This window comes from Scophthalmus maximus, chromosome 14 (assembly GCF_022379125.1).
Source record: "Scophthalmus maximus strain ysfricsl-2021 chromosome 14, ASM2237912v1, whole genome shotgun sequence".
Lineage (NCBI taxonomy): Eukaryota > Metazoa > Chordata > Actinopteri > Pleuronectiformes > Scophthalmidae > Scophthalmus > Scophthalmus maximus.
Window position 1 is genome coordinate 14,249,306 of NC_061528.1, and position 18,705 is coordinate 14,268,010.

The 18,705-nt window shown below is 40.7% G+C and overlaps 1 protein-coding gene across 1 annotated transcript in view; it reads left to right on the forward strand.

Moving 5' to 3' along the window:
- The window catches only part of LOC118282502 (ephrin type-A receptor 6-like), a 291,167-nt gene that overhangs the window by 62,057 nt on the left and 210,405 nt on the right, over positions 1-18,705 (forward strand). The gene's annotated exons all lie outside the window — the stretch shown is intronic.

Below are 18,705 nucleotides of genomic sequence, written 5' to 3' on the forward strand. Positions count from 1 at the left end.
CAACTGAACGATATGATAGACCCCTAAGAGATTGATTTATGGTAAAAGTACTGAATATTGGCACCCTGAGCAGTGTCTTATATCAGCAGCCCAAATTACAGCTGCAGCGTGAAAGACAAAATCACTTTATCTCTAGATAGGTATATTGTAAAATGATTTAGTCCCATCCAAACGCTGCCATGCCTCAGTCCTCTTGTGTCGAGTCTAACCAGATCATTCCTGTCCAAGCTTTCTGTCGCAGTGAGCCTATGACCTTACTGTGAGTTTATCTGCAATGAAACTGTGAGTGTGTGGACGTAAAATTCATATCCTCATTATAGGAGCTCTTCCTAACACCCTTTCCGACTCATCAATTTACACTCTGTCATTTCTTCAAGTAATTGGTCTTTAATATTCAGACTTGTGTAGGGTGTTATATATTGCAGTCAATACATTATTTGACAAAGCCAGACTGAGCTCGGGCTGCTGAGGAGGAATTTGGTGTAAATTTAATAAAGGAAATCTAGATGCTTAAAAGCTCCTATTAATCATCAGCAGACAGCAGATTTATTTCTGCACATTAGAGAATCCAATAAATTAGACTCATTTGCCAATATGTCTATTGACAAGGAGCTGAGTGAAATAAGCTTTTAATGTTTTAGATCATTTTGGGTATGAGGGTATACAGCGGTGTAGCGTTTGTGTCTCCTTTACTAATTTGTAACTTTGTGGGGACCAAATATGGGCAGTTTTGCTGCATGTGGACATTTTGTCTGGTGCTCAATTTTAAGGTTTTAGATTTTGGTATTAAGTTTTGATGGTAGAGGTTATGGTTGGGTGCTAGTCCTCAGTGTGTCAGTGTGTTTGCAAGTGTAAATAAATCATACTGAGAAGGTGATATACAGAAATCTAACAAAATTTTCCACACACAAATTATAAAATTCCAAGAAAAACCCTGTACTTTCATGGCCTCCATGATTTTTTGAAAACGTCAGTGCACAAATCGCATCTTGTGAAACCCTAGCTCTCAGATAATTCCGAGGTCCAAGTTTGTGAACACCGCAAGAGGGGGCATTGATATGGACTCTCATATTTAAAAAGGTAAAAAAAACTAACCTATTTTAAAGGCAGTATTGGGCAATTTCCTCCTTAAGTTTTAGTTCTGCCAAATAAAATAAAAAAAATTGAATTTCAAGTGCGAGACAAAAAAGATTAAGGGTTTGTGGCACAAAACAAAAACAAAAGGAAATGATCTGCCGGGCATCTACCATAAGTGCTTCACAAGAGTTCTTTAGTGGCAGCCTCTCTGGCCGCAGCTTCTTCTTGTCGCAGCTTCTCCCCCTTTGGAAGCTCCTTCACAGGCTCTCCACCTTTCTACACATTGAAGGGCACGCTACTAACCCTAACCCGCATTGGCACTGGGTGTTTGGATAGAGCAAAACCCACGTTACACAGATTCTGGAAATTATTTCAAGGTCTCTTTTTGAAGCGAGAGACTCGACAACATTCAAAATTTTGTGTTATCTGCCTTTTTCAGATCCCCTAAAAGACAGCAAATACAGAAAAAAAAAACAATTGGTCTTACAGCGATTTTCATGCTGAGTGCCTTTCTCCTCACCCTCTGCACCCCGCACTTCACACCACTCAGAGATTAGTTCCCCCTGAGTGGTGCTCGCTCCAGGAAAATGGCCTCATTAACAGCCAACGAAGCCACGCTGAGGGCAATCTGACTCTGTCTGCGATTAGGCCGCACAAGGCTCTTAATCTGCCTTGCACATGATGGACACTGGTGGAGAAATTGAAACCGTCCATGGCAGGGTAGCTCTGTTATTATAACATAAAGAACGGTTATTAAAGTGTCTGCAGTGAGGTGGAGTCAATCCCAATAAGCTCCAGTGCTGCCTCTGTTCTCTCGCTCTCTGTGTACCCTCTCTTTCATTTCCTTCTCATTCTTTTTCTTATCCACACTCTCTCTCTGAATGCTCACTTCTGTCTCTCCCCTGTGGTGTGTGCCATCAGAGGCTTTGGGGATCCTGAAACATCAGGGGCTGATTGAAGCATTAGCTATTTCCAAATCCGATGCAATCTAACTTTCAGAAAACCTTTCACAATCACAAATAAAGAAACCTGCGCATCGGCCGTGCAATAAGCTCTACCCGTAAAATGCTCCTTTTGTCTGGACTGTGCCTGAAAATGTTTTGGTTGAACTGTTCTATATTTTGTATATGATAGGTTGTAAATACAATCTTTAAAAAAAAGGTGTAAAAAAGAAACCTTTCTGATATGGAAAGCATCTTTAATAAACCATAACAAAACATTAGACAACGTAGCTGACTGGGCTACTGCCATTAAGTGGTTCCATCTGCAAGCGATGTGGCAATGTCCCATTGTTGGTAGATGCTACAAAATAATGTCACAACACTATCTTCAGTAGTTGGCTTATTATGGCTTCAAAAAGTACAGTTTTTTCATATCTTTGGGTTGGGTTACCTCAAGGTGTATCTTCAGATGTGTGCTTTTCTTCCCAGTGATATTGTAAACACAGGGCTTCTTTCCTGATAGCACTACACACTCTTTTTTTCTACCAACAGCGTTATATTTGAAGTGGGTCCAAATGTCAACCCCTTTTGTTGCCGTCATGTTCTTTTCTCTTCACCATATGCTATCTGTTCTCCTGCAGCCAAAGCTAGGTTCAATCTGTTCTACTGTTTTACTGCTGTTGTGTAGAATCACCAGCATGATTTTTTTAAGCAAGCAAAGAAAATTTGCATTACATTATTTTCTTGTCTTTTTATCCATTAAAACATAAACTATAACCATGTCTCCACACATTTCTGCAAATAGGTCACATGATAGCAGGTGGTTGTATATAGTGTGAAGGTTGTAACCTATCGGTTGTCTCTGTTCAAGGATGGTCGGAGGTGCATGGTCTCCTGCCAGTTTATTTCAGAGGCTGATAATGTTGTCTGCTATTTCAGGAACCGATTAAGCTCCATGCCTAAAAGAAAGTCATAATAAAGTTATAAGGTGACATATTCTGTTCGTAAAGGTCAAGAATTAACTTCCACACTAAAGTTATTTATTTTATCTCTTTTCAATGAGGTAAGAGCAACCTTTTACTTATCTTGACACTGCATTATCGATTATTTCAAGGACATTATTCATGAATCAAAGCTTGGATTTTGGAGCCATTATGTTGTCTATGATTATCTTTATGCACTGCTGCAAAGCAGAACATGGAACACATCATCACTACTGTAAATTGAGCCAAGGCCACCCTTACTGCTTCCGCCAAGGGACAAAGGTTGTACATATCCGTTCTTTACTCCGGTTAAGATAGAAAACTGAGGTTTCTCCAGCCTAATCTAACATTACTACTGTTCAAACTTCAATGCAAATGGATTTGGATGGAGAGAAAAAGCAGCAGTTTGATTATGATAAATGATTATCTTGTTTTCGAGTTGTTCATGATCCCCTGGCTTTTGACAGTAATATCCAACATACTGTGGTCCAAGTTATCTGTTAATGGTTCGTTTAAGCCCCCGCATACTGTTGCCTCCCCAGATTGCTTAATTTGTCAACATGCCAGGGCCTTGCATACAATGCATAATTACAAAATGATTTATTAGTAGCGCAACTACCCTATAGAACTTTCCTCATCGAGGCACAGTATTAGTGATGAAACAGTTTGAAAGGCATCAAGCTGCTAAAGATTCCTTTAAGGTTGTGTCACTGGGCATAGCGATGACGGATTTGCAGTTGATCACCAAGAGAGTCCTACTCTCTTGATCAGAGTGTGTTACGATGGTCACACTCAGTGATCATAGATGAGTTATTGACCTCCGTCAGAACAGAGGCTTTAATGGAACGGCAGCAATTCATCACATGCCTCATGGCTGGAGATAAAGGGCTTCTGGTACGACTTTCAGGAAATAAAGGAATGTCAAGATCCCAGTCGTTCTTTTTTGCTATGTTATCAATTTTGGAAGTAGTTTCCACTTCCACAAGAAGCGCACACACGTGAACTATACCCACGATATGCAATTTATAGCGGTTTGATTTAACTGATCCATGAGGCTTGTAAGAACAGTACAGTTCAGGCTCCATAGTGTGAACGCCTTACTTGCATACAAGCCCACTTGGTGCCACTAAAAATGTTTGTTGGTCACAACTGCCTGACTGAGAATCTAGCTGGTCTGATTGGGATTTGATTGGTGTCTTTCCAGTGTGAACACAAACAAGTCTACTCAGCCTCATATAACTTCTTTGTGAGGCACCGAGACATCATTCTTCAGCAAAAAAATTGGGCTTTGCAGAGCACATTGCATGCTGGAGGTGAATTGTGATGAATCATACTTGCAGGTTTATTGCTTGTGCACAATCCCAACAGCCTATGTCCATATTACTGCCTCTGGCTGTCTTTAATTTCCTCTGCCACACAGCACCAACTTTGTTCAAAAGAAAATTCATATTTGAATTTATATTATTACAGTACTTTACATTTTTCTCCACCGACACAGCAACTTTGCATTTGGGCATGCATCTGTACCCCAGCCTTGCAAACTGTTGTGTAGATGGTTTGCGTTAACGCACAGAGCTGAGATTCCTAAAACCAGAGTAATATCAGCAATATCCCATTTCTCAATCAGAAAACGCAAAATTTAGAATTTCCAAACAGAATGCGATCTTTACATGACCTGCATCAAATTCTGAATTTTGTCTCATTCCAAATAATACTGCAATGTTGGTATGTTTACATTGACATGCTTATAAATGTCTTTTCCACTGCAAATGTTAAACAAACATTTACTCACAACAAGTCTGTGGAGGTTTTATTTTTGTGTAGAATTCTCTCAACATCTCCACAGTTATCGCCACAGGGAGTTTATGGCAAAACATTTCATTAGTTTTTAAATACATAAGTAACACAGTTGTGCATTCACACACACCAGGATTTAAAAAAAAAGGAATGTTTTGATAAAACAGTGACAATAATTGAAGTCCACCTGTGGTCCAATACACACACACGCACAACACCGTGATTACATCTGTTACATTTGAGGTATGTGTGTGCACCTGTGCTTTTGTTTGCTTGCACTGTGGCATGTGGGCAAGTTTGTTTGTTTGTGCTCATAAATGTGTGCACATGTAAACAATTTAATCTGACACACGGCTGCTTTTGCAAGTGTGCGTCTGTGTGCACATGCAAGAGGATTACCTCACAAGGTGAACTCTGCTCAATTAGGGAGAACAAACGAAATGTGTGTCTTCCTCACTGTTGGAGCAGGGACCGGTCCTGATCAATAGCTGCCTCTCCGGGCAGAGCTATTAGCAAACAGCGCCAGGCCTAATAACTGAGGGCTGACCTTTTAGTTTAATGCTTTGTCTGCTCGGCTCCGGGCCCCAGTCACAGTGCAATGGCTGTGCGGCAAGGAGAAAAGGTGAGCGTTGTTTTAGTAGTTTGTAAATGTAATGCAGATTGATCACTGTCTTGCAGCCGTTATTGTTGTTCGTCAAGGCTGCAGGGAATAAAAGGGACAGGACTGAAGTTCCATATTAAAAAGTGATTCATGGACCTGCCTGTCTTTATTTATATTCGGTTATGGTGTGTGTCTATGGAGGGCCTGGCGTTTTTACACTTGAAGTCGTTTTCGTCTTTCATGCATAACTATGTGCCATACATCAACTCATTTTTTTTCATGGACAGGAAGGATATGGTCTCCATGAGAATATATGCTGACTACTGCTTCAACATTTCCTGGAATTGAAAAGCTTTATGAAGTTGATAAAAATTAAATTGCATGAAGTAAAATTTAAACTACAGGGCATTACAGGCTGTTAAAATGCAAAACTGTGACCTCTTTGAAACAAGTGACAATGGCATAACATTACTCGGTTTTCAGCCCAAACTCTACCAGTTTTATTCGCCTGGCAGTCCTTCAGTTGGTAATTCGCACACTTTCCCTGCTGCATTTTGAGGGAGTATTTTGCATGAAACCGCAGATGGACATCTCCATTAGAAACCCCTGGCCTGGCTACTTCATCAGCTGTCCATCAAACACCAGTTCTCTCTCTGATCTGCAGGGATGACAGAGGACAGTAAAGGCTCCCTGTCCCCCTGCGGTGAACACTTCTGCTGTGAGTCAAGCTCTTTCTCAATAATGATATCACTTCAATGGGTTCTGTCTTTTTGGGGTGGCGGGTTGACGATGGTCCAGGACAACTCCCATTTATCTTGATGATAAATTGGTGCATGTTTGGGTGTTTGACAGCTGGCAAACAACCTTGGATGTGTATGCAGTTTTGCGTAAAAGTCTTAGATAAGAATGGCCTGCAATGTGTGTGGATTCTCCAGTAGGGCAGCAGCTGCTCTTCTACGACACTGAGAGCTTGTCGATACACATCAATTTCTACATTAGTCCTCTCTCCCAAATGCAACATCTAATTCCACACAATTTCCCGTGTGGAAAACATTTTAAGCCATGAAAATATTAATTAACATTAAGTAACATTACATATTATGAATTAGGTTGCAGATGCAGTAATTGAGGCTACCATTCAATTTGATATGGAACCCTTCTCAGTTTACTCAGTTACTTACAACCATTTAGGCTGTAGATTAAGGGCCCAAATCTGGCTCAAGGTAAAGCACATTCAATGCTTTGAGGGAAATCTCTTTTTACAACCCGAGGGACAATATTGTACCATTCAGTCTTAGGGAGCCTCTCCAGGCTGCAGGGCTGGGAAAAGTATCTTGCACAGCTTCCTCCTAAGTCAAAGTTGATCATACAATACAAACACATTACAAGTATAAAATCAACAGCCATGCATTCATATGCTAATTGTCGCAGGCTTGAGCATTTGTCTTTGTACCTGATTCCACATACATCCATGTCCACCCTCTTCAGTTGCTTTGAAGCAACCCTCATTTGCATGCAGCCAACTTAAAGCGGGAACACAACAAGCAAGGCTCAAGGTGTATTAGATATGACAGTGCCCCAGAGACATTGGCAGGTAAACAGACACGTCACAAGAGTTTACACAGTCATTTACAGGTCCCCCAAGAAGAACTTGCTAATTCAGCATTCTCACTGTAGGGATGCTGTTTTGCTATTTACTGTTTTTGTGCCGAAAAAAACGGAAGACATTAAGGAAGATTTCTAAGGAACAACGAAAGCTGGACTTTAAAAAAAAAAAATCTTATTTATTCCATTGTTTGGATTTGACTGTATCCATACATTATTACACCATATATTTCCAACAAGTCAAATAAACTGTCACAATACCAAAGACGGTGAGGTCACATCCATCAAAAGAGTATCGACTAAAAATAACCAGCACAAGCGCAGCTGTGATGTTTGTCTAAAACTGTGAGTGCGTGTGATCTGTCCCGGAATGTAACAGCCACTGAAGTGGGAGTGTGCCAGCTCAGCTGTAGTGTCGGCAGATGGAGAGGGAAATACATGGATAACACAGCTGGTCCTGTGCTGCACCACTCATATTGATCACCAGGAAGTTTTGCATAATTCTCGCCGCCAGAGGTTTATTTTGCATATCAGGACACCTATGTGTGTCCAGATAAAGAAACGTCAGTCTCAAATCATACAAAACATCCATACAGTATATTGCAAGATTTTTAATACAAACTGTTGGTTCATATTTGGGTACAAATCTCACATTACGTTACAACTCTCACCAACAGCTGATGGAATATTTTGGCAGGGTTGCATACATTCATTTCCTTAATGTCTATACAAGATCATCATCGGGAGCCTTTTGAATAGTCCCCTTGTTTATGAGGTGCAGAGAAGCCTTGTGTATTGAAAAACTCTCAGTATTAATCATGTAAAGGCATATTCAATATAAAATTATCTGTATTGCCGGCCAAGTTTGTCCTCTCCAAAGGGCGACTGCATTATTTTAGCTAGGTGACGTGTTATTTTTGCTTCATTCCCTTGTGGCATTAATCTTTATTTGAGCTTTCTGAAACAATGAACCAAACTTGCTATGGGGACAATGCTTCTCAAATCACCAACACCTTTGATCCAGTGTTTATAATTCTACTGTAACTGTGAGTAACTTAAGTGACTTGCCAAGATGTTCTTAAGATGAATAGTGCTATATCTCATACAGTGATCGATAAGAAGATGAAAAATGAAAAGGATTCTTAGATTTGTGTAAGCATTTGCCAACACCTCCCAATAACAAAATGATGTGAAGATCTCAAAGTACGTTCATGAATGAGTGCAAAAAAAAAAGCTCCTTAGATAATTTCGAGTTGGTCTCATGAAAATTTACTTTCAAGATTCCACCTGGTCTCTTTTGAGACCATCTTTCAAGAGTATGCTGCTGATTAGAAATTATATCCCATGCTGCTTCAGGAACCCTCTGCCATCCAATTACCTCTCAAGTTTCAGTCCACTGCATGCCGTACACACCCTGGAGAACCGCATTTCAAAATGCGAGGAATCCTCCAACCACTTTGCATGTACTTTAATGCACCTCTTCAGAGAAATTACTTTACTCGGGGATATAGATTTTGATGATTAATTGTTGATAGCTTTACATTCGGTGGCAGCGACCTGAGGGCCCAGGGGATGGCATCTTAGCCTCACAGCAAGAAGTTGATGGCTTCACTCCTGTGGTTCTCTAGAGTCCAAAACACTTCCCTCTGGAGCTTGCATGTTCTGCTCCCCTGTATTTGTGTGTATTTTCTCCCACAGTCTAAGGACACGCTTGTCAGGTGAAGTGGATAAAATCCTCTGTAGGCTCGAATGTGATTGTGTACCCTGTGTATTAGCTGTTTCAGAGCCTGGTAACCTATGAGGGGTGTAACATGCTTTTCCATCTGACAGTGACCCTTCACGGGAATAAGAGGGTATAATAAATGGATGATTGCACAGAACTGTATGTGGTCTGTTATGACAATGACATGAAAATAACTCAGCAGAAATGTCCACAAATGTAGTGTGCTGCCACCTGTGCTTTGAGGGCAAGTGGGAGGAACATGCCAGTCATCTTACTGTGATGGTTTTGTAACCAATGTGCGGCAGCCACTGAAGTGAGAGATGCTGTTTGGCTGTGGGTGAGAAGGTTTTTTTTATTAAATGTGGTATGCAGTAATGTATGTGAAGGATGCAGATACAGACAATATATTGAGTCAGAAGACATACACAGCATCATAATCAGAGCTTTCAGTACAAATATTTTACATATCACTGCCCTAATGCATTTTTTACCCTGTGCAAATATGCTCCGATTTTATGAAGCCGTAACAGCTTGAATGAATAAGGAATGGATGAATAAATGTTCAATGACATAATCCTCTCTTCTGGAGAACAAAATCAAAAACCTGTTGTTAAATGTTCACGTTTCTGGATAAAACTGCTGTACTTATGTTTCTAAAAGGGGAAAAGGTAAGCAAGGTTGTCATCAACCTTTACCCATGAAATTTCATGACTTTGGGACCAAAGTGGACAAAGTGCAAAAACACTGACTGGCACCTTTGAGTTACAGCTGGCTGTGTGCCAATCTAAAAAATAAAAAAAATAAAAAATAGGTCCTTGATTTTGGATATTATATTAAAGGCATTTTCTTTGAATGTCCTGCATACACTGCATATTGGAAGAGTTGAACACTCCTTTTGTTTTTACTGTTTTTTTAAAGAACTTCATATAGTTTGTATATTTTTGTGTGCAAGAATCAGCCTACGAGCTCCGTTCGCCTTAATCAAATTCCCTCAGCCTATCGATCGTAGGAATTCTACACAATTCTACAATAGTTCTGCATGGGGAAGTGTATTGACTGCGGGAGGCTGCTGTATGTTGCAACATTAAGGAGAAGAGATGAGCGTGTCTGTCCCGTTATGATGGATGGCGGTGGGCTGCGGAGGAGCTAATTGGCTCTTGATGAGGCTGGTGTTGCAGAGAGAAAGCATACCAGGGTAGATTAGCACATTAGCAGGGTTAATCAATGAGGAAATGAAGGTGTGCTGTTTCCCTTTTAAGGCTTCTGTTTGCTGCTTTCCCAACAGTTTTTCTTTCTCCTATGTCGTTGCTCTGCTGTTGTCAGGTACATTACATTGTGCCTTCTCTCATCCGTTGCTTGTTCTGTTTACTGTATATTTATGTTCATAAAGATAATAGTACAATTCATCTGTGACAATACATGATGCAAATCTTCCACCACAAATCGGAATATATATTTTTTTTGAAGATATACTGCACTAATACTAGATCGTTCTTCCATTTTCCTCTCAAAAGAGCCTTTATTCTTCATGGCATTGATTCCATAAGGTGTTGAAAATCATTGGCTTTCTGCGGATTTATCAGCTACACATTGAGGCTGCAAATCTCTGTTCCACCACATCCCCAATGTGTTATATTGGATTCACATCTCGTCACTGGGGAGAACCTTGGAGTACGCTGAACTTAATGTCGTGTTCATGAAACCAGCTTGACATCCCCCACACTATTACGCCAGCGGCCTTGACTGTTGACAGAAGGCAGGTTGGGTCCATTGATTCGTGCTGTTTAAGGAAACATTATTCTCATAATCGGGCTCATGATCGTAATAATTCTCTAATGGTCAGAAAACAAATCAGTTCCCTCATACTGTCTATTCCTGCAGATCCTCTTTCAAGCCTGGAATGTCTGAAATGCTTGATTTTGGCCCCTGTCTTTTTAAGCCCCCCTCCCGATAAAGCCCAGTCTTCTCTGAGGGTTCCAGCATGTGTTGCCCCTCCCTTGCTGTACCTGTCTTTGTTGGGGGCGTGTCAGACTAGCCGCTAAACCTACCTTATAAACTTCCATACAATCGTGATATCACGGTGGTTAGGGTTATGGAGCAGTGTTTTCTGTCTTGGAGAGCAGCTTTACCGTAGACTTTGAGATTTCAACTTTTCAGACCTTTTGCATAAACAAAAACCTATATAAACCACACAATAAAACTGAAACAAAAGCATAATTTGTCTCTTTCAAAATCAAATTGTCGCTTTACCATCCGCATGCCTAAGCAGAAACTCAGCTTCATCAGTCCAGGCTCTGTTTATCCAGTCTCCAGGTCTCCATGTTAAGTGAGCCTGTTCCCAGTGCAGCATGAGTTTCAGTTCTCATCTGTTCTCATCAAAAAGGTATTACCAGGTATTGTAAATATGAATTACTACAGTAACAAGAAAACATTATTCACTAACACAAACAGTAACTCTCATTTGACTCTAGATACCGGGAAGTAACAAAGCACTTTAGCCTGGGAGTCACTAAGCTGCTTATAGAAAAATGAATTTATTGTCTTAAATCCCAAAACGATAGGTACGGACAAGACAAACTGAGACACCTACAGTTGTTTCTTCAACAGGGTCATTAAGAGGGTGAATTAAAGATGCTTGTCAATATTTACTTTATCTGAAAAAATGCTGGAATTGGTCTGAATCTGCAACATAATGTGTAACTGAAACTGACCAATGGTGGCAGAAGAGCACATGGCAAAAGTGACCAAGTCGTTTTTTTGCCTGAACATAACCAAACTGTGACGGAAAAGTAGAACTAGAAAAAGAAAAGAAAAGCTAACAGAGCCAAAAAAATAAAACAGGATTTGCACCTTAGTCTCCAGGGTTGAAGTACTGTGTTTGACCCATTTGTCCACCACAGCCTTCTCTATATATGGACTTTGTCACTCGTTACACTACCTCACCACAGGCTTTCTGTTAGAAAATCCTTCTGACAGTTTCTCCCACAGAATATTGTCATTCCTAGGAATTGGACTGAGTCCTGTAGCCTAGGATCAAAAGCCCTGAGCCCCTTACATGTCCATTAATAATCAGCACTGTGTCATAAAAGGTGTACAAATGAATAACCATATCATTTCTGAAAACATAACAAGGCCACTACATCTAAATGAACTAGAACTCAGATATTAGAGAAAGTAAGAATAATAAGTGTGAGCACCATCTTTGCATTTCACCCCAGCGTGTGCTGAGCAGAGGCGGTGAGATGAACAGTACCGCAGTTTTATAATTTAAACTCTGGCTGAACTCCACATTTGAATTCTTTTGAAATCCTCTACAGCCCCGTCATGCAATTTTAAACACGTCTATACAATAGTCGCTCCCTTTCATGTCTATGAGCTCATCCTCTTTTTTCTACACAGTGTAGCATACTTCAAAAATAGATTTTGCTGAAATGTTGCTCTGGTTTCATCCTCCTAATGTTCTTCTTTTAAGCTTTGTTTCATTTTACATATTCATCCGACACCTTTTTGTGCCTCACTGGCCCCGCACTCTCTCATACTCATTCTCCTTTTCTAGCACTTCTCTCATCCTCCCACATACTGTATGCATCTATCAGTGAGTATATAGCACCAGTTCTTTTTTTCCTCACTCATATTTTATAGCTTGCCAATCAGCTCATTTCCCAGTTCTCTCTTTCCAGAATTTCGCAGATTGGGATCAATAAGGTACACTTATGTATCTATTTGCAAACTGATTTATTCCTCTTTAACTTTGTGCTCAATAGTTGTGAACTGTGGATGGTTGTAGAGGTTCTTTGATAACAAATTAAAAAAAACAGTGGCTAGATACAGGTTAACATTTATCTTTGTGGAGCTAATCTGGTGATGATTAATACTCGATGAGTCTCCTAATCAGAACATAGGGGCTGAGGTTAGCAATGTTATGTATTTTTTCCCCACTGTTGACACATCCAATGAAAGGACCAAAGCCATGATGAGTTGGTCCCATCAAGTTTTGTGTGTGTTAAAATCCTGATGTAGCCTGTTCACCTGTGCTATAGACATCCATTGATTTCTGAAAACAATTATAAACACCTCATACGATGCGCAGGATGACATGTTCCTTCCTTAAGAAGACGCTAAGGGAAAGCAGTAGCACGGCCAGCATCATTCGCGTCGCCATGCTATGTATAGCTCGTAGAGTTGATCAGATAATGTTTAGTTATGGTGTTTCGGGTTTAAGAGCATCGTGGAGGGAGGATGGTAGGGGTGGTTATTGTGTTTGTGTGCTCGGAAAGACGTGACATCGTGGAAAAGGATTGAGAATTATTCTACTCGAGTGTCATATTTACATACCTATATGAGATGGAGCTGTCTCACTCTATAAACGTAAGGAGGGCCAACGATTTCCCAGGGACAGAGTCACGAGCGTGCACTAAATGGGCAATCTGAATTCATGTCTATTCCCAGCTGCAGATCAATTATCCAGATCAGACAGACCTTCATCACTCAGTAGAACCATGGTGGGGCCTTGGGGAGTCAACTGAAAATACGGGTGGAAGGGCAGAGTAGGGCATTCCAGAGGGCTCACTCCTGCAGGAGAGATGGTGGGATTCAAAGGTGAACACTGCTGAGATGTCTCTCATTTCATTTATTTATTTATTTTATAAACGTGGTGCCACAGGCCTACTGGAAAATGGCATAATGATTGTGTGCACTAAGGTACAGTTTGGTTGATTAATCAATTTACAATCTAATAACATTTAATAGGCCTTTTGTGGTGCACAAAAAAGATAAAATGGATGCATTCCAAGACGTGTCATAATTGTGTCATTGACAGGAAAGAAACCAAACTTTACAGATTATAGCTTGTCTTTTCAAACACCTTGTCTCGGGTGGACTGGCTGTCTCTCTGCTGTCAGCCAGCTCACATTGTGATTGGCTGCTGCTGCACCGGCTTCCTCTCTGGTTGACCCTTGTGGCAACCAGCTGCTTTTCATTTGCATAATACTGAGATGACAGCTCATCAGCACTCTAGGTTCACAGGCTCCCTCTTTCCCCGTCTCACTCAACCAGTACCGCTTTCGGTCTCTCAGACACTCCGTGAAATAATCTCATGGCTGGCGCGACTGCCCTATTAGGTTTCTGTTTGTGGTTTCACTGTTTGTGTAACTGATTAAAATCTTTGGTCATATCTTTGTCACTTGGACTTCTTAGCCATTTGATCCTAACCCCTAGTTTACTCAGAGGCTCATTAAGAAAACAGAGAATTTGTAGCTACAGGCTTTGGTTGGATTTATTTTCCTACAATGAGGGATTGCAGCATACATATGGTTTAAGTCATAGGCTCTAAGGTTAGGCCATAGCTGAGCCTCCTCAAAAATGTTACCACATGTCATGGCTAAAGGCAGCAACTCAGATACCATGTGGGAAAAGCAATAACTGTGAGTGGCTGCGTATGTTTTCTGGCTGTTTGGTGACAGTGATGGCAACATTAAGGGAGACTATAAATAGGCATTTTCAGTAAAATACATTTAATAATGAGATTTCACTGCAAACCTTCTACTCGATTTGCCTGAATGAATAAACACTGTGCACTGTGATTGTGTCGTCTTACATTCAACGAGCGCAACGCTGTTACACGTTACCTGGCTGTGACTCCAGTTCTATGAATCTGTGTGTACCGTAGCACACTGTCACTCTGTATCACAAAATAAGTGACAAGAAGGCAAACATTGTTGGGAATATAAAGCATTATACAGCCTGACCATGTACAACACATACATCTTTAGCTTTGCAACCTGAACTATAAATCAAAAACTACACAGTTTACCTACAGCATGCCCCCAATAAACCATTTCATCGACTATAAAAAACAACTTCACTCAGTTAAATTTGGTGGCAACGGCTGTCAAAATAATCTGAGCCAGCAACCGGGATTGCGCTGGGAAACCCTACAAACAGTGAACTGTACATGCCCTGTGTCCTCAGCCGCAGACAAACAATTAACACCCAGTGTTCTCAGCAAGTTTAACTGATTAAACTATGGGGACAGATCGGTGAAGTTTCTTCATAACATGTGCAGACATTAAACGCAGAGGTCTAACAGCTTTGCTGGCCAGATGTGATTCAGCTTTTAGTCATTTTTCTGTTTGAAAGTCCATCTGACTGAATGTTTACTCCACAGTTTAAGCAGTGCAGCTGTCGAACACCACGTAATGACTTGTGCTTCACTTCATTGTATTTTTGTTCCTGATAATCTCAGGAAATGGCACAATGTGCAAGGGTTTCTTTTGTTGTAAATTCAGTAGGGATACATGCATGTTTTCTTGAAACATAAATGGTTCCATTTTGAAAATGAGAAAGAAAACTCTTTTTATTATTGTTGTTTCCTTTATGCGATGCACATTTATCTCTACATCGATGTGCCTCCTTGCTGGTGATTCTTATGTCCTGTACACGAGCATTCACGATCGGCTGACCTAACCTGGATAAATAAAGGTTAAAAAAGTGAGCAATGCAACAGTAACATAAAGGTTAGAGAGGCAGGCTTGTGATGGCAAGATCGATCTCCAGATGGGTGCAGAAGAGAATGACTGTGTGGCTGATGCATGAGACTTTGGTTGCCCCAGGCAGCTCCCAGTAGTGAGTGGAAGACTGTGGTCCGTAGAACAGGGGCTTCCAAGTAAAGAGCGCTGATGCTCAAAAACTCCCAGCTTACGCAAAGGTTAAATTAGAGTATATGCATGGGAAGATTTGCATCAATATTTTGAGCTGCCAAAAGTTTTATCATACTTTAAAGTGTTTTTCCTCATGAGACAATGCTACTAGCACAGTAATGTACAGTATGTTACAATCATAGAAATGGTTTCCTTTCTCTCTTCATCTTTTTTTATGAACTCTTTTTCTCTCGTCCCAGTCTTCCTTCCCCATCTCTCCCATTACGTCCGATGGGCTTTATACTGTCTCCCGAGACTCCTGCTTGATTGACAGGTGGGAATTAGCCATGTGTAAACACTTCACGCATCTATTTGCATCCCATCATCTCTGGCATCACCGATCTCAAACACTCTCCACCTCCACTGGTCCTTCACACGTTGCCTTTTCTGCAGTTCCCTGCACTATTGCTGTTTGTAGGAGAGAGGGATGGTGAGTCGTCGGGCGAGGAGAAAATAGACGGTTTCAAAGAAGCTGCTTAGAATAGTTTTTATCCACTAACCTCACACAAAGCAAAAAGAAGCTTATATATTCAAAGTAAAAAAAAAATGATAATAATGATAATAATAACTAAAAGTATGAGCTGCGCAGTGACAAAGTTGCGCAGTAATGGATGTTTTTGTTTTTGTTCGCAGCTGTACTGGGTAAACATATCTCTTAGTGGTTGGGACCCCTCATAAATTAAAAGCTTGACTGCAAAAAACACAACTGATGTTAGGAAATGCTTGATACAAACACATTTCCATTGTTAATGTTACTTTGTACTGCAGAATGGTCTGCTGTATCCCTCTACTTCTATTTTGTCCCCCTCAACAGGAGCGACAATCATCCTGGCTGAATCCATGAAACATGTGTTATCGATCTGCAATCATTTCACTCACCAAGTTCAAAGTTATTGATCACGACACCGAAGGTTTTCCACTCAACAAGGTTGGGAAACTCTTAATCCCGGGGGCAAAAAAATACAGTTATAACAAAACATAAGAAAACATCTTCAAGGTTGAACACAACACACTAATGGCAAATGACCTCCCAATCCTTTGTCATAGCATTAACAGGTCAATAATCTTTCAATAACGTTTATCGCTTACCTGCACCTGCACAGCCATCTCACTGGTACACACACACATCCGTAAAATGACAAAGGAACAGATCCAATTGAAATTTTAAAAAGCCAGATTGATTGTTTGACTGGGTATCGTATGTATACCACTATAATTTTGTGGAAGCATGTGTCCACGTATCGTGTTTTAAGAGGCAGTAGCCATGCATGTGATAAGGACAGGGAGCCCAGGATTTTATTGCCCTATTATCCTCACTCTAATATGAACAAACCATTACTCTCACCAGCCCTGACACTAATGCCCAAATGAGCAATAATTAACTCAGACACTAAACCTGATGCATGAGCAGCTTTGCAGAAACGCAGAAACGCACACACGCACAAACACACGCACGCACAAACACGCGCGCACACACACACACGCGCACAGTCTTTAAACTAATTAAATTGAAGTTAGATCCTTCTTTGTACCTTATTTTGTCAGCTCTTTTCATCAGTGCTTATCCATGCAAAAGGCAGTAAAATGCTATGGAAATGAGTAAGGAATGTGCAAAGATAAACGACATGCACAAATTAGCGCATTCCCCTTAGCTCGACTGAACTTGCACATTGTGTATTCCTCATAAACAAGTGAAAATGAAAGTGTCCACTCGAGTGAGTTTTGTGGCCATACAAGCAGTGCGGGCCTTGTTTTGTAATGTATTGCATCACGGTGAGGCTGTTCCAGCCTTATCGTGGGCCCTTATGCCTTATGTATAAATCTAACCATGGCACACAAGCTGCACTCACAGTCTTTCTCTGATGCACCAGCATGCGTGCGCTCCCTTGTCGGGAGACTGTTTCAGCTGCCAGAGTGCTGTGAGTTTGAGCACGTCCTAATGACTGACAAGCAAGCAGCAGCTCATGCAAATCAGGCGGTGGTACCAGAGTTGAACCCCTGCATCTGTCTTTCTGAATACACATCTGCACAGCTCACAGTATCAACTATAACAGTCCCTGTGTGTGTGCGTGTGTTTGTGTGTGCGTGTTTAAGTGTACTGAAGTTTGAGTACATCTGTCCTATTGCCAGTTATTAGATTAAATACTCAAAATTCCGCTGTGCTTGTGTAATGAGTGTGAATGAATGTTTGTATTTTCAGCTCATAAACCATGAAAATCCGTATGACATTCATAAGAGTATTTTAATGGGACAAAAGAAATACTTGTCACACGGTAATGTGACAGGAGTCCGTCTACAAGTGTGCGTGCGTGTCATTTTTCCTTTCTGACAGCAGAGGTGGAGGACTTGATGACTTCCTTGGAAAAAATGGATAAAAGACTTGACTTGACTTTGACTTGTTATTCATAACTTCTAGAGCAATGCAAGCTATTATGACAGGGCAGACCAGAAAAGATTGACATATGAGGCAGCTATCATAGCGGGGCATGTCCAAAAATTGCTAAATTTGGATTCAAGGATTTTGTGGTCAATGTGAGTACTAAGAAGAGAACAAGGATGTGTGAGGTCTGCAGCCCAAAAATCACATTAACTACCACAATATCCAACTGCACCAGTCATTCCAAAACCCACAAAGAAAGGTACACAGCTTACTCATTGGCTGGTCAAACATTAGCCAGAAAGTTAATGTTAATGTCTCCGGCTAAATGCTCAAAACGTTATATGGTGATATTTATAATGAGAATTAATGATAAAAGCATCAAAACACAGAACATAGTTAGGCTACCAGGCATATGCAAGCACATAGTGTATACATATATTTAAATGAATATGCCAATATTCCAGTCGGAAAAAAGAAGATATACAATTTCGATTTGTTAGGGGTGTATTTGAACTGTTAATGCTCGCAATTGTCAACTTCAGCATGTCTGCACACTTATCCATGCATGGATTTTAATACTTTCCAAGCGCCACACACATGCGAGGCATCATCAAAGCTGTATTTATGTGCCACTTGATGAAAATAGCTCCCTGCTCTAACAACTGTGAAGCCCGGGAAGCCGCGGCTTGAGCAGAATGATGGCAGCAAGCAAGGCTTGCTATCGTCTATCTCCTGTAATCTGAAGGTGAGCATGAGTGCAAGTACGCAACAGATGGCACACAACACCAAGACTGACTGAATACCAATTTAGCTCCCCCATCTGTTTTCTCCTGATTACTTTTGATAACAGACACTTGACAGAGTGTTAGGATGTTCCTTTATCTTCAAATCCCTTTTTGT